We start from the raw sequence: 15445 nt of genomic DNA, 5'->3' as shown, positions 1-15445 counted from the left end.
TCTATGGGAAGTAATTTCTCCATAAGTTACCTTGTATGGATGTAATTGTAGTTGTTCTTTTTAAAACTTTATGACATGCTCCAATCGAATGTATCTCGATTTCAAATACAAATTCGTTGCTGTATATTATTTTTTGTATATACAGTTGGTCTGCCCGTATATTTTCCTTTGCAACCGCAGTTTTTGGTTCCAAATTTTTTGATTATAGCGCATTTCTGATTTGAAAGTTTTATAATCAATGTTTGCGCCTGAAAATAACCTCACCATTTTGTTTCTGTTACAACTTACCAGTGATTCGACGAAGTAGCAAGAAGTTTTAGCTGTGAATTCAACTGATTTAAAAAATGAATTGAAGTAATAACGAACACAGACGACGGAATACTACCGAAAAATACATAAATGTCAATTTAGCGTCACCAATAATAAGATGTTTACAGTAAATAAACAAACTGTTGCGTGTAGACGCGAGATACTGCGATTGTCGATTGGTTGGATAAAATGTCGTAAGACATTGCACTGATAACCAGCCGGCAAAATTTAACTGCTAACGCAAAGGAAATAAAATTACTAACAGAATTACTGGTCACGTGGCTTGTATTCATTTACGAGGGCTCTGTTTGCAATTAAATGAAAATATTCACAATAAAGCAAAAACGTAGTAAAGTAGAACAGTAGCGACCAAACCCAAGTTTCATAGATTTTTATTGTTGTCAGAACGTTTAGCTATGAGTGACTTGCAAATAAAAAAAATATTTTATTAATTTACGGTTTTCAGTCATTTATTTTTCAGAAAATAAAAAACTAGTTGCGAAATTTGATTAAACTAATTATTTAATTTAAATAAAACTGTACAATTTCAATTTAAAAGCTTTACGAATAAACCTATTGTTAGCCTAAAATGCACGAAATGCGTATATTATGGAATTTAAAATATTAATTTTGAATCTGTCAGAACTCAATTGTATACAAATCATAACGGACATATGTGACTGGCGAACTTCCATTTTAAATAAAATTCGATTCATACTACATTTATTGTGAGGGCAATCTAGGCAGCCTGGTCTAAATATAGCGTTTTTTAGTGAAAGGTATAACATCTACTTTATTTTGTGAAGGCAAAGACGAGCGCGAGCAAATTGATAAATCGTTATAAGCTTTTCAAAACGGGTGATATTTTCTTTTTTACCTACTTAATTCTGTCGCCTTTCGGTTAAAGTTATGATAGTTATTTACACTAAAGTTCGCGATAGAGCTTGCATTGAAACTGACGACGTCTATAAATTTTATATGAAGTCTGAATAAATCTTGTACATGACCAGCATACCCTACAAGTTATATCGTGCTAACCTATTAACTACATTGAAAACCACTTAAAATTAATGCATTGTATCTCAGTCGATCTAATAGGTATCTGAAATCTATCTCGTCCTAATCTTACCCTGTAATATTTCAGCATTACTTACGTGATGAAATAAATATTCGGAGTATGTCCAATATAAGCTATCGAAAATGAAATAATATTATTAGTAAAAAAAGTTGCAGGATGATGAATATGTACTGCCAAAAACTGATAAAACATCACGTAATATAATAAAAGAACTGATTAGAACAGTCATGCATAAATCAAATCATTTCTATTCACTTCTTTCTTTTTTTTTTTAAATTAATATACAGAGCCTTCATAAATGTTTACAAGTTACATGACCCCCGATCTTAGGCATCCAACATTGCAGAGCTGGAACTTAAAACGAAATATCCCTAAATCTTGGCGTCACGAATATTACTGGTTCGTTTACAATGAACAATGCCAAACCATTACATTTACACACGAGATAATGCGATCGCTGATTGATTAAAATGAAAAACTTCACCAATCACAGGCGTTGAAACGGAATGTTGTGTTTTAATGAAATCTTGGTCTTATTTTAATAATTTTTAATTTTACCGAAATTTAATTGCCAACATGAAGAAAATAAAATTACTGTTCCGAACAAAATTACTGGTCAAGTGGCTTGTAATTATTTATGAAGACTCTGTGCCTAATATAAAACTGTTGTATATCATTTTTAGTTTTCATATACAGTGTACAGAAAATTAAATAAAAAATTAAACCGAAAGTAAACTCTACTTGTCTTTGTTTATACAGAGTGTAAAAGGCTTTACCACCAGTAATTCAGCATAAGATAGAGTAATCAATCATAAGTGAACAACAAAGTTGTATATTACAGGGGTGTAAGATTAACAGTTTTCAAAATACAGCGAGTATTAATATTGGGGAGTTTTCATCATAACGTGACAACAGCGTTTAACCTGTTGGTACACACCACGTGTGACAGACTTGACCTACGGAAAAAATGTAAGCCATTATTGTGAACATTTAGTAAATTTCAAGGCAACTGTTTTCCAGTTTTTAAATACATAGGTAAAATAAAATGTATCGATTTTGTAGTAGTGTTTTGTTGTGCTTAAATTTTAGCTCGAATTTTAGAAATAATTATGAATCTCTTAAAACAGGAACTTAATTTTTAATCAAATTATGTATTTGAAAAATATGTGATTAAAGCACCTAAAGATTCACGTCGTCCAAATAATCATATGTATTAAAAATAATTTAGGTACTTACCAAAAGCAAATTCAGTAATTTTTAAACGCACAAGTACAAAACAAACTACAACATATGCTCAAAATGTCCACCACCATTTTCGATGCACGCACGACATGTTCGAATCCAATTTTCGCGCACGCGCTGGAGAACTCCTCAAGAAAAAGAAATAGTGGTACGCAAAAAACACTCCGACATGGTCAAATCCAGATACCAACTGAATTGCGTATTGGTGGTTACTGGACACCTTAGTACCTCATGTTAATAAACCGCCGCGCCGTTGCCACATTGCTCGATATGAATTTCATTGAACTTTAAATCTGTTACAACGCTAATTATTTTTTAGAATTAGGCATAAAGAAGATAAAAAAAGTGATAAATATTGTATTTTATGGTATTCTATGCACGCAGTTATGTCAATATTCCTTAATTAATCGAACTTTTGTGCATCAAGTTGGAGATTTTGATAATTTTTTTCTCGGGGATGGTTAAGTTTAGGACGCACGTCATATAAGGTTTTTTTTATTTTAACGTATCCTATTGTTTGTTAAAATTAAGGCATTCGAACTTCTAACACCCTGTATGGAAACGGAAACGAACCTTAGTACAATTTTATTTCCTTAAAATGTTATCTATCTACCTTCAAAAATAGTTTTATTTAATTTTGAGGATAAATTTGAGGTGAGGGGGTTTTTGGTATAGTCGAGTATGAAAATATTTTTACCTACGACCACTACTGTAAAACTTAAAAACACACCGTCTGCGATCAATGTAAGATTCCTATTACGTACGGTAATAAAATCGCACAGTTTTCCTAGCAACCGCCTAGCAACGGTCAATACAATACTGTTTGTATTGACCGTTGCTAGGCGTTTGCTAGGAAAACTGTACGATTTTTTTACCGTACGTAATAGGAATCTTGCATTGATCGCAGACGGTGTGTTTTTAAGTATTTAAAGTAGTGGTCGTAGGTAAAGTATAGTACGTAACACGTGGTGTAATGCAATTACGCACTCATAGAATTACGCACTCGCCGCTACGCGTCGTGCGTAACTTTTCCATTCGTGCGTAAAATGCTTTTTACAACACTTATTACGTAATATACTATACCAAAACTTAGAGTGTGTTAAGAATATCTTAACAGTTATTTGTTTCTTGCCATATTTTTTTTGTCGGTAGAGGTTTTGGAAAATCGAAGACATTTTGCACTGTTCCAGATTTTTATTTTTCAATACGGTCATCAGTCACAGACAAAGTTGAGCGCAGCTGAGTATCAGAGCATTCTAACACAACTTCACTCTTTTTCTAACTTTGGAGTTAAATCAAATATTTCTTACAATTAGATCAATCTACCTCTATTAAAAAAATAGTATCTACTAAGAGGCAAGCTTTTGAATGTAGTATACAAAATTTACAGAACTATATTCCAGAAGACGTTGATTTTTGAAGTTGGTCTAAATCAGAGGTCTTCAAACTTTTAAGACTTACGGAACTGGGTCAACGTTTCGATTTTTTGACCTAAAAAATTTTTTTACTGATTATATAATATATTTACTACGATTAACAAAATAAATATTTCACTAAGTAAAAATTAAACTAAGGCTTTAAATTTTAAAGTAAAAATTTGCTTGAACAAAATGAAGCCATAACAATAGACTAAATTTATAGGGAAAACAGGATATAATGTTGCCAATTGCTTTATATCGATTTACTAATTTATGGAACAAAGACAACTCCGCATTTATAGCCATCAGTATAATTAGTCAATTAATGGTTAGGTTATCTGAATATGCAGTTTAGATCCCTAGGAAAAACTTTTCAGGGGAAGAAGACAAACTCGATTAGTGCTTTAATAGCACTTTGTGTTAGTTCAGGGATCATGTTTCTTGATGATAGGATGAGGAACACTAAATTCAATGTACGGTGTTTCATTTCCGATAAGTATCTGTGAATACAGTTTTCGTTAATGCTTGTCAATTTTCTGTGGAGATAAACGAACAAATTATATCTTGCTTTGGTTTTTGTTTTAACCGACTGCTTTTTTTATTTATTCAATAGTATATTCCGTTAATAGAATTTGTAATTTTAAAATAAAGGTGATTACTAAATTATCAATAGGGTTATTATAGTTATTTTTGTAGCTATATTTTTTTTGAGCAAAGAATTTAAATGTTATATTAATAATATTTAAAATAAACTTCAGGATATGGTAATAATTTGTGAAAGGGCTCTAATCATGTTGTCAAGCAAATTAAGAGATATTTTGTGCTTTTTTATCCTTGTTTTCTTATCTCCGCTAATCAATAGAGACCGCACTATTTAACTACAACAATTTTTATAGGTACAGATTGTAACAGCAAAGTTACGACAAGCTCTATGATACCTCAAAAATTAATTGTGAACCACAGTTTTTGATCGATTATTAGAGATGAAGACGAACCAATGATATATATTTAAAATTTTGTACAATGATATTCTTTTATAAATTCAATAATAGTACATGCAGTTATCCAAATATAAAATGTGAATAAAAACTAACCAGGAGCGTCGGAATTAGGAATTAGGAGTTGGAGGAATAACACCCCTCAAAGAAATTGTTTTATGTCACAGAGAATGAAGAAAAAAATTAAAATGTACACAATTGTATTGCTTAATTATAATTTATAAAAAAAATACTTCAAACTATACCTAATGCATGTTACACATTACTAAAAAATTGTGCCAACTTTTTAATTAATATTTTTAAAATCCGCTTGTAAATGTTTTAAAATTTTATAGACATTTCCCTGGGGCGGCACTGAAAGAAAGTTGAGCAAACAATATTCATAATACACCTTAATAAAAATTGAGCAAATTTTCACTCTGAATCAACAAAATTTTTTGTTAAAACGAGTTCACACCCAATTGCGTTGAAATAATAATACTATTCGTTGAATAACCACTGAATTATTTGTTAGCTAAATAAATCTTAACATTAAATAACTTTTGAGTTTACCTGCCAAACTATGTGTATCATATTGGTATACTACACCTAATAGTAACTAAAATCAATTCTTATGTACGACTAATTAAACGTTCGTCCAAACTGCTCGTTGATTTTGTATTCCCCTTACTCAGAAATGCGTAATATTAATTACGAATGGACTGATTTTTGGACAGGTTCTCTTTCACACATATTTTAGTTCTTTTAACAAAAAATTTTGTTAAAATCTTAAATTCACTCACAACTCAGCACCAAAATGATTTAACTCATAAATAACCTTGAATTTACAGTATGTTATTTTTTAAATAAAAAACACAGTGTTCTAGTAGCACCAGCAGAGGAATTTAAAAAAATACTATTAAATATGATTATAACATCTTATCTATAAGATGTTTTAACCTGAAGAAGCAACGATTTATTGTTGTAATTTTAATAGGTAGCTTAAAAAACAATGTCTATACGTCGTTTTTTTTTGATATATGGAGCATTTTAATGCTGTTCTTTGGCACGATGGAAAGCGGGATATCCCAACGAAGAACAGTTAATGCATCAAATGAGTAAAGCATGTTTAAGGTATCATGCACCTATTCTTGTGACTATAGTCATGGTGACAGATGGGGAAAAGTGACTGCAACAGCTAAAGACAACACTGTGGTGACTTTAAAAGAAAAAATCTTAAATATCACTATAATCCTACAATAACTTTGTTCGGAAACTACCCAAACCGTCAGAAATAACAGATCTGAAGAAGTTCTCAGGTGTAGACGTCGTGCTGGGCGTTTAAAATGAATCAAAGAATACCAAAGAAGTCGTCTCAGATTTTGTTTTTATCAATAAACTTTCGAACACTTATAATTTTAGAAATAATAATAATTTTACCAATAGCATAAAACTATTGTTCTTATCTTGCTTCTATGGATGATAACACTTGACAACATTTTTTTTTATCCAATAGAATTAACAGAGTGTCAGAGTCTATTCTCGGACATACTGACCACCTTAAGGATGCATTCCAGAAAAGAAAATTTCAACGAGAGATGCGTTGCATTCAGTTGTGAATCCATTCAATTGTTAATAGATATGTTTGAGTTGTGCAGTAATAGCTTTTCGGTTTTCTACCATTTGTTTGCAAAATAAACCATTCCTTATACTTTTTGAAGTAATCATTTTTTTTATTCAATTAAAAATGACTTACATAAATAAAAAAACGCACATACTTGATTTTGAAAAAAAAAAAACGGAAAAATTGCAAGTTGCACAGGGACAATAAAATTAACGGACACTCAAATATATTCGTTGGTCTGGAATGCCTCTGACCTAAAGTGATACACAACAAGATTATACCACTTTCTGTATCAAGCATAACCTTTCATAATGACACAGACAGTTGTAATTGATGAAAGTCAAAGGCTTTCCCTAGTCCTAGGCAAGTTGTTCTAAAAATCTGTTATTTTTTAAGCATTTTGTAGTAATTCAACCACTTTTAATATAGGTACCAAAATTTTTAGTAATATATACTTTCTATTAAGTAGAATCCAATTGTAAAATTTTCTGAGTGACTTCAACTGTGACAATTTTTGCATAATATAGAGGACCACAATAATATACGCGTAATAACTTCTTGCAAAGTGTGTTTTCCGTGTTGTTGTACGGATTTGGAGAGTTCTTCTATAACACAAGCTTTTCTGTATGTCTCTGTGATGTATTCTTCTTAAAAATCAAATTTATCAATTTTCTTCAATATCATAGATTACTTAGGAAACACCTTGTATTCTTACCATTTTATTCCTAGACACTATTACTACTACACTAATTATTATTTTATTTTTTGAAATGCACACATGAAAATATTAAGCGTTTCTGCCAGTTTCACTTTAATATACATTTTTAATTCAGTCTCAGTTTCATCGCGTCATTGAACAGTCAAAGTAAAATAGCCATTGAAGCTGTCTATAAAATCGGAAAGAATCTAATTTCGCCATAAAGTTTTTTTTTCTTAAAATATGCCATCAGCTACTTGTTCGCCGTTATCAACAAACCTATAACTAGAAAATTGCTTCTATTATCTCCGTCCTTTACTCGAAACGTAATTATCATTCGCTCTACAAGCCTAATTAATGTATTTGATAGAAAATCTGCTATCCATAACGTACTCCCCAGGGTATGGGTTTAAACCAGCTTTACGGTTATTAGGTTTGTTTATAGTTGAATGTTTTACTGAATCGCCGCACGTCACTGTAGCCGCCGTCCCAATAAAACGTTTAATTACATGTCAATAGCAGATTTCTATTGCTCGTATTATTAGTTCGATTGTAATGTATCTGCTAAAGTGCTAGCATTCCTTTTTGTGCTGTAATTTATCGTGAAAGGATTCTGTTAATACTTCGCGAGCCAGTGTGCACATTTTAATTAAAACGATATATTTTCCCAATAATCCAGTTAATGAAGAAATATTTAACAGTACATTTCGTACCGGACGTAAACGAATCATTTCGAAACCTGCATGTTGTGCTTAATAAAATCATTTTTTAACAAATTTATGAGTTTTCAACGTACCATTTTGCTGAAAACTTAACTTAATAAAAAATGTTTAGATTCTACAAATACTCGTATTTTACACAACAGCTGATTTTGAAACAATTTTCAACGAAATGTGAATTTTGTTCAAATTAAACTTTAACAATGCCATATTATGCTAAATCAGTAGGTATCTATAAATAATTTGAAACGTATTTAGTAAAGGATTATTGTTATTTATTAAATTGGTGTTACTAAAATGGATAGTCAATGTCATTAAATATACAATATCTTAACTTTAAATATTCCTCATTAATCAGATTTGTGGTTGAATTTCGAGGAAAAATGATCTAAAATAATAATTTTATAATATATTTCTAATTATATAGAATTATTTTTCTCTGATTTTTTATTTAACTTGATTTGTCATTCATCCCCGATTAATGCTGCTTATTTTTCATTATTTTTTTAATTTAATTTGGGTAATTTTGTCATAAAAATGTAGGCAATATAAAAATGTACCTATATGTATTTTGAGTAAAGGCGATGTATTTTAATTCAGGTTGAGACGTAATATAACATTTTTTAATTGTCAAAAATGAGGAAAAGCTTTAGTTCTTAAAAAAAGTTGTAATGCCAATATCTTCGACGTTTCATAAAAGGCGGTATAAACTAAACAAAAAAATATTTGTGAAAAAAATATAAATAGAAATAAAGACAAAGATAACACAGCCACATATACTTAATAATATAATGGATCTGTATTTTTAACGCTCTGAAACCGAGTCCGTGTTATTTTTACTCCAGTATTTAAGTAGACAGCTAACAATGGCAAAAAATCGTGGAAATACTATCATAAGTTTTTGAAAAAATTTATTTGGTCCGGATAACACTATCACTGAACACTAATAATTAGTCTTACTGGTTTTCTATAATCGAGTTATTTGAGAAAAATCGCTGGAGAAATACGAAAAATCACTAGAAAACCACTTTTATCGAAATCTGCACTGAATGAAGAAATTCATTTGGACTAGTCCAAATCTTATTCCAAAATATTTTGAACACGAATCTGACTGGTTAAGCTTTCTGGCTACGTAAATATTTAAAAAAAAAACCGAAACCGAAAATGAGCCCCATTTTGATAATTTAAAATTCTGTAATTTTGAAAGGAAAAATTCAAACTGCAAACTATTTCTTACGTTTGTAACGTACTCTTTTGTCCTTGACGACTTACGCTGTGGGTTTTCTAACTTTTTTTTATCTACTGTATCCACTTTCTCCTTTTAGCAACCCACATAAGTCATATTAACAATTCATCTGCCCTGGTATTCTTCAATTTCTTTCAGAGCTTCCAAAACATGCGGCTGAATTTTTGGAATTAATTAATTAATTAGTTGGAGATTGGTAGTATAAGTAACGAAATAAGCTTTTTACTGGGATCGAAAAAAGAGTTTCGAAAATTCTTCAATAAAGAAGACGATGGCTCTTTGGTTCTGCAGAAAATAGCAAGTTCGTGATGATTTGAAAATCATATGAATTTTCTTGGGACAGCAGTCAGAATTCCCCAAGTATCCCTACTTTAGCAATCACTACAAAATTAAATATGTAATGGCCGATAAGAAAAGCACTCAATCCAGGAAGTCACACATAGAGCAACTTTTGATCAACTCTTCGAAAATACCGCTAAAAATTGGTTTGATGAAACAATTGAACGCTTTTATCGATATCTGAAAGAAATTGGCGACCTTTTCTTGGTTACTGAAAAGATAGGACAAAGGAGTACGGTAGTTACCACCGAGATGGATGGTAACGGTACGTTACGAACGTAGAATATAGCTTGAATTTTTCAATTCAAGATTACAAAATTTTAAATTATCTAATTGGGGCCTCAATCATTTCCTCCTTTTCTTCAAAATATACATTTATATAAGAGGAACCAGGAAGATTCATTAGTGTCAGATTCGTGTTCAGCGCATCAAAACTTACATATTGGATTGGTCCAACAATTTTCTTCAAAACTAGCAGGACTAAATAGTGTTTAGCATCTTCAGATAGTGATCTCCAGGTGGACCCACTTTTTTATTTTTGTTCCATTAATGGCATTCATTTTATTAATGAATCGATTTTAATAATTTTGACATAAAATATACAGATACACTTTTTAATTCTTAACCTTAGGCCTAGGTCTAACCTATAATGTTTTATTTCTCAAATGATATAACCCATGCATCATATAAAATAAGTACTTTCTAAGGTCAAAGAACCTCCCGATGATTGAAGCAGCATTCACCAGTGGCATCTAGTAATTTTGCAGAAAATTCTTTTTAACTTTGAAATCTGCGGAACTGTCAAATATTTAACAACTACTGGATAGAGATTACCGGTATTTTATTCAAATTATTTAATGGAAGAACTGTATACAATAGCGTCATATATTTATATTCCACTTAAACATAATTTGATAAAAAAATTGCAAATAATTTTTACAAAGAACGCCTCATAACGTTGTTGCCAGATTGACATTTCTTCAAATAAACTGAAAATTTTCTCTTTATGGCAGAGATTTTTTTGCTAAGAAAAATAGAACTATAAATCTTATTAAACTATAATTGTCAGAATCCACTTTATCCAAAGAAATAATAATATGCAGGATGTTTTATTGGAACAGAAATATGAACCAAAATTGTAAGAACTGGAAATAACCATGAAATTTCTGTCGTCATACTGATTATGTTATTTTTTCTTTGGGTATCAAATTAGGTAAATAAGACAATGTGTATTAAAATTACAGAAGTGGTATTAAAACAAAGCAGGCTGTCTAACATCTTTTCGGGCAAATTTTTATTTATCTTTTATTTTTTTTTCAACGATAGTTAACAGAAACCCATTATGAAGAGCGCCGAAGACAGTGGCGTAGTAAATCTCTTAAGTTTTCATTTTATATCTTTAAAATATGTGACATCAATCGCATTAAGCGAAAAAATAATATCAATACCAAACAACGGAAATAAAAATAAAAGTGTGAGACAAAAGTAGAGTACCTACTCGAGCTGATGATCAGAATTGGGATGTTTGTGATATTGTGGTTGAAATAGTTGCAGTCTGTAATAACAATTAAAAATACTTAACAAGTTTGGTGAAATTCAGTTATGTAAAAATATTAAAAACGTAAAATATTAATAATAAAAATTAAAAGTGTCAGTAGTTAGAATAAAAGATTTATACAAAAGATTATGAAATAAGTAAAATGTACAATTTGAAAACTTTTTTTTTCTCGGTGAAATTATGTTGACTTTCTTTGAATTCATTGTTATAATAAAGATTGAAAATAATAAGTAAGATTATTAACAGGTTAACAATTTTTATTCTATTTTTTAGTCCAATTAAATGGGCTTTTAAATCGCAATTTGGTCAATTTGCCTGAATTTTTGATTATAAAGTAAGTCTGAATAATAACAATAAGTGACAGTAATTTTTATTCAACCCCCGGCTAGGTGTGAAAAAAGGTAAAATAAAGGGGTTTTTCAAGATAACTCTAAAGGGGTAAGAGCTAGAAAAAAAATCTTATAAAGGTTGTAGAGCACAAAATTCTACATGGTCTATTGACAGGTCTTATACTATTAAAATTAACAGAGTTAGACAGACTAGAAGTTAAGGGATGATTTCAGAAAAATCATAAGGAGCAAAAAAATGAATGAATTTTATATATTTTTTTCAATCTACTCCAAAAAATTATTTTTTCAGAGAAATGGATATATTTTTTAATTTTTAATAAAAAAGTTATAACAATTTCAATTTTTTAATCGTTAATTTTTATGATTTAACACTAAAATATTTTTTTCTATGCCATTCGATTGATTATTTAAAATAAATAAAATAATGAAAAGTTGATTTCGAATATTGTTTTGCGACAAAGATGAAAAATCACGTTCGCTTTGTGAAATTCTTATAACTTTTTTATTAAAAATTAAAAAATATATTAATTTCTCTGAAAAAATAGTTTACATTTCTTAGAGTAGATTGAAAAAAAAAAGAATTATAAAATTTATTAATTTTTCTGCTTATGATTTTTTAAATTTCGGAAATCATCCCTTAACTTCTAGTTTCCCTAACTCTGTTAATTATAATAGTGCAAGAAAAAGTACAACTTTTATAAGAATTTTTTTTTTCTAGCTCAAACCTCTTACCTCTTTTGAGTTATCTTGAAAAAAACCCTTTATTTTATCTTTTTTACCCCTCGTCGGGGGTTGAAAAAGAAAATTTCTGTCACTTATTGTTATTATATACCTCAAACTAACTTATATAAAAAGTTCAGGCAGGTTGACTAAAATTGCGATTTAAAGGTGCATTTATTTGGACTATTTTTACTTACACCATCGCAAAACTGAGAAAAGTATAACTTGTTACAACTGAGAACACTGATGATTTCGCGTTAAATATCCTGCGTCATTGAAATTTTTTAACAATTTTGATACTATAATTTTTGTGTAAATCAAGATATACATACAAAATTAAGCATCTTTTAAAGCGGACATTTATTGCTCAATGAAATATTGAAAATGTATTGTTAGTACTGACCGAATTATTTCCTTTCACTTCCTTTGCCAGATAAATATCACCTATTGTCTGCCCTGTCCATCCGCTTTCAAATTAGCCCATTTTATTATTACGTCTTGAGTAACTAAAAATAAAAACAGCAGTATAGTTGTTAAACTCGATTTGGTCTAATCTGTAAATATTCGTTTTTATTAGTAGTTACACAGCTTTAAGATATCCACAAAAATACCGTTAGAATAGTCGCTTCTAGAGGTAGAATCTGCACGATACTGATAAGAGGGGGTTGTGAAGTGAGTGATTCTCTTTCAGCATTGCGAGCGCCGGGTCTGGGGTAGTCCTCGGCATGGATATCGGCGTCCCCTTAAGCACCCCCAGGTACGTTGCTTGGTGTTGCCACCTGCACCACCTCGTCACCGAATCGAGTAGTGTCCCTTACAAAACGCGTAGTTGCGCCCTCCCAAGTAGATATATCTTCCATATCTTTGTTATTCCACTTCTAGTAATGACTCTTCTGTTCTGCTTATAGGGGATTTGGATTTATCACCTTCACCGACCCAGCTAGCGTAGATAAGGTATTAGCCCAGGGAACACACGAACTAGATGGTAAAAAGGTAGGATATTTAAATTCTTTTAGAAATTCGTAGCTTTATTCCTCATCCACATTAAATTAGTTATGAAACATCAAAAACTGTAATAATTTATATAAAAATCGATCGATTAGTTTTTTAATTATTTTACAAAAATGATATAAAAATTACAATTCTTTAATTAAGCATTTAAGAATAAAATTAAGCTTCCAACAGTCTTTTAATATAATAACTAGAAAGGTAGGCAAACTCCGCTGACGCGGAGTTTGACCTTTCTCTCGGGCCTCCGGCCCTCGGGCCGCGCTGCGCGCAGCCCGAGCACCGCTCCGCGGTGCTTTCCTCGCTGGTTAGTAGATATAACATTTTTTGAAACACCCTGTACTTTGATTTTTAAAGACCCTGTATATAAAAGTTTGATGAAAACGTTTTTCAAAAAAGAGTAGGCCCCGCTCGAGAAAAGAATAAGAAAAGTTTCTTCCAAACTTCCAAAAAAGGCATCTGGTTAAATGAAAAAGGAAAAACCTAGTCCACCTGTGTCAGTTTTATGAAACACACAGTATATAAACTGCAAAAAATATAAATTGCTCGTAATTCAGCAGATGCGGGTCAATTTTGTGGAACGCCCAGTACATATATGGATTTTCTAAAAAGCGGCTGGTCAATAAATATACAACTTTTCTTAAAAAGATTCCATGAAAAAATTAACAAAATGAATAAGGGAAAATCTGGTACACCTGTGTCAGTGTTATGGAACATCCTGTACATAAATTGCAAGGAACACCTGGTTAGTAAGGCATAAGGTTTTTCATAAAAATATTGCCGGCTTCAGTACAAAATATAGAAAATGAAAAACATTCTATTCGTAATTTTAATCTGCATCAGTATCGTGAAACACTCAGTATAAAAATTCAAAAAGACAACTGGTTAATAAGTATACAATTTTTCATTAAAATACTTTAGTATATAAAGACAGAGTTAAAAGTGAAAAGGAAAAAAATTGCCCGTAATCCAGATGTGGTCGATTTTGCGGAATACCCAGTACATATATGGATTTTCTAAAAAGCGGCTGGTCAGTAAATGTACAACTTTTCTTCAAAAGATTTCTTAAAAAAATTAACAAAATGAATCAGAGAAAATCTGGTCCACCTGGGTCAGTTTTATGAAACATCCTGTACATAAATTGCAAAAAACATTTTTTTAGTAAGACACCGTGTGTAGAAATATCTATCTGAAAATTTAGATAGGTAGTGAAATGAGAAAAAAATCCTAGTCCGCCTGTGTCATTTTTATGAAACACTCAGTATATAAATTTGCAAAATGCCTTTGAGTTCTACAATATAAGATTTTTCATAAAAATATTGCCATCAATAAATTTCTGAAAGTTCACCTGTGTCATTTTTATGAAACATTTGGTACATACCTTTGCAAAAAGCATGTGATTAGTACGATATAAGATTTTTCATAAAAATATTGCAATCAATAAACTGAAATATATAGGAGCCTCTGGATCGTTCGAGTTTCAACGTTATTTTTTAGACACCCTGTACCTATTTGAAAATTTATAGTTTTTTGTTATAGATATAACATTAAATTAAGGCATTTCATTCTAAATTTCTAGTTACATATTACGTTTCCCCTTTAATACCTCCAATTTGTACAGAAATTCTATATAAACAAATAGTGCTCTTATTCATTAATAATAATTAATTAAAATTAGTAATATAAATATGTATTGTTAAACGAAAATAAATCTAATTTAATTCGCGCGACAATTGAAGTTTTGTGAACGAACCATTGGCCCGCACCAGCTCTATCTCTCTCGCACACGTCTGTGCCATTGCCGTTTATATTGGCACAATGAGAGTTGGGCGAATCCAGTAGTTTATACGTTCTATGGTCCCGTCTGATTTCCTAACCTAAATTAATTACGGAATACGTCAAATATCAATTAGTATTTTCCTTCCATCGATCTATGGTTCGTTGTGATTTTCTAACCTCAATTGGAAACGTCAAACATCGTGAAATTTATTTTGAAGTTTCAATCTGACATTCCTCGTGATTTTTAGATTTTCGTCGATTTGCGTTCGCGGTTCTTTGAATCTCCATTTCGCTTATAAAATGGCCGTATGTCAGTGAGAAGTCCATGGAGAAAGATATATTTGAAAACGCGAATATAAAGTTGCAAAATTTTGATTAAGC

This window comes from Anoplophora glabripennis, unplaced genomic scaffold, assembly GCF_000390285.2.
Source record: "Anoplophora glabripennis isolate ALB-LARVAE unplaced genomic scaffold, Agla_2.0 scaffold165, whole genome shotgun sequence".
Lineage (NCBI taxonomy): Eukaryota > Metazoa > Arthropoda > Insecta > Coleoptera > Cerambycidae > Anoplophora > Anoplophora glabripennis.
This window is presented reverse-complemented; position numbering follows the sequence as displayed.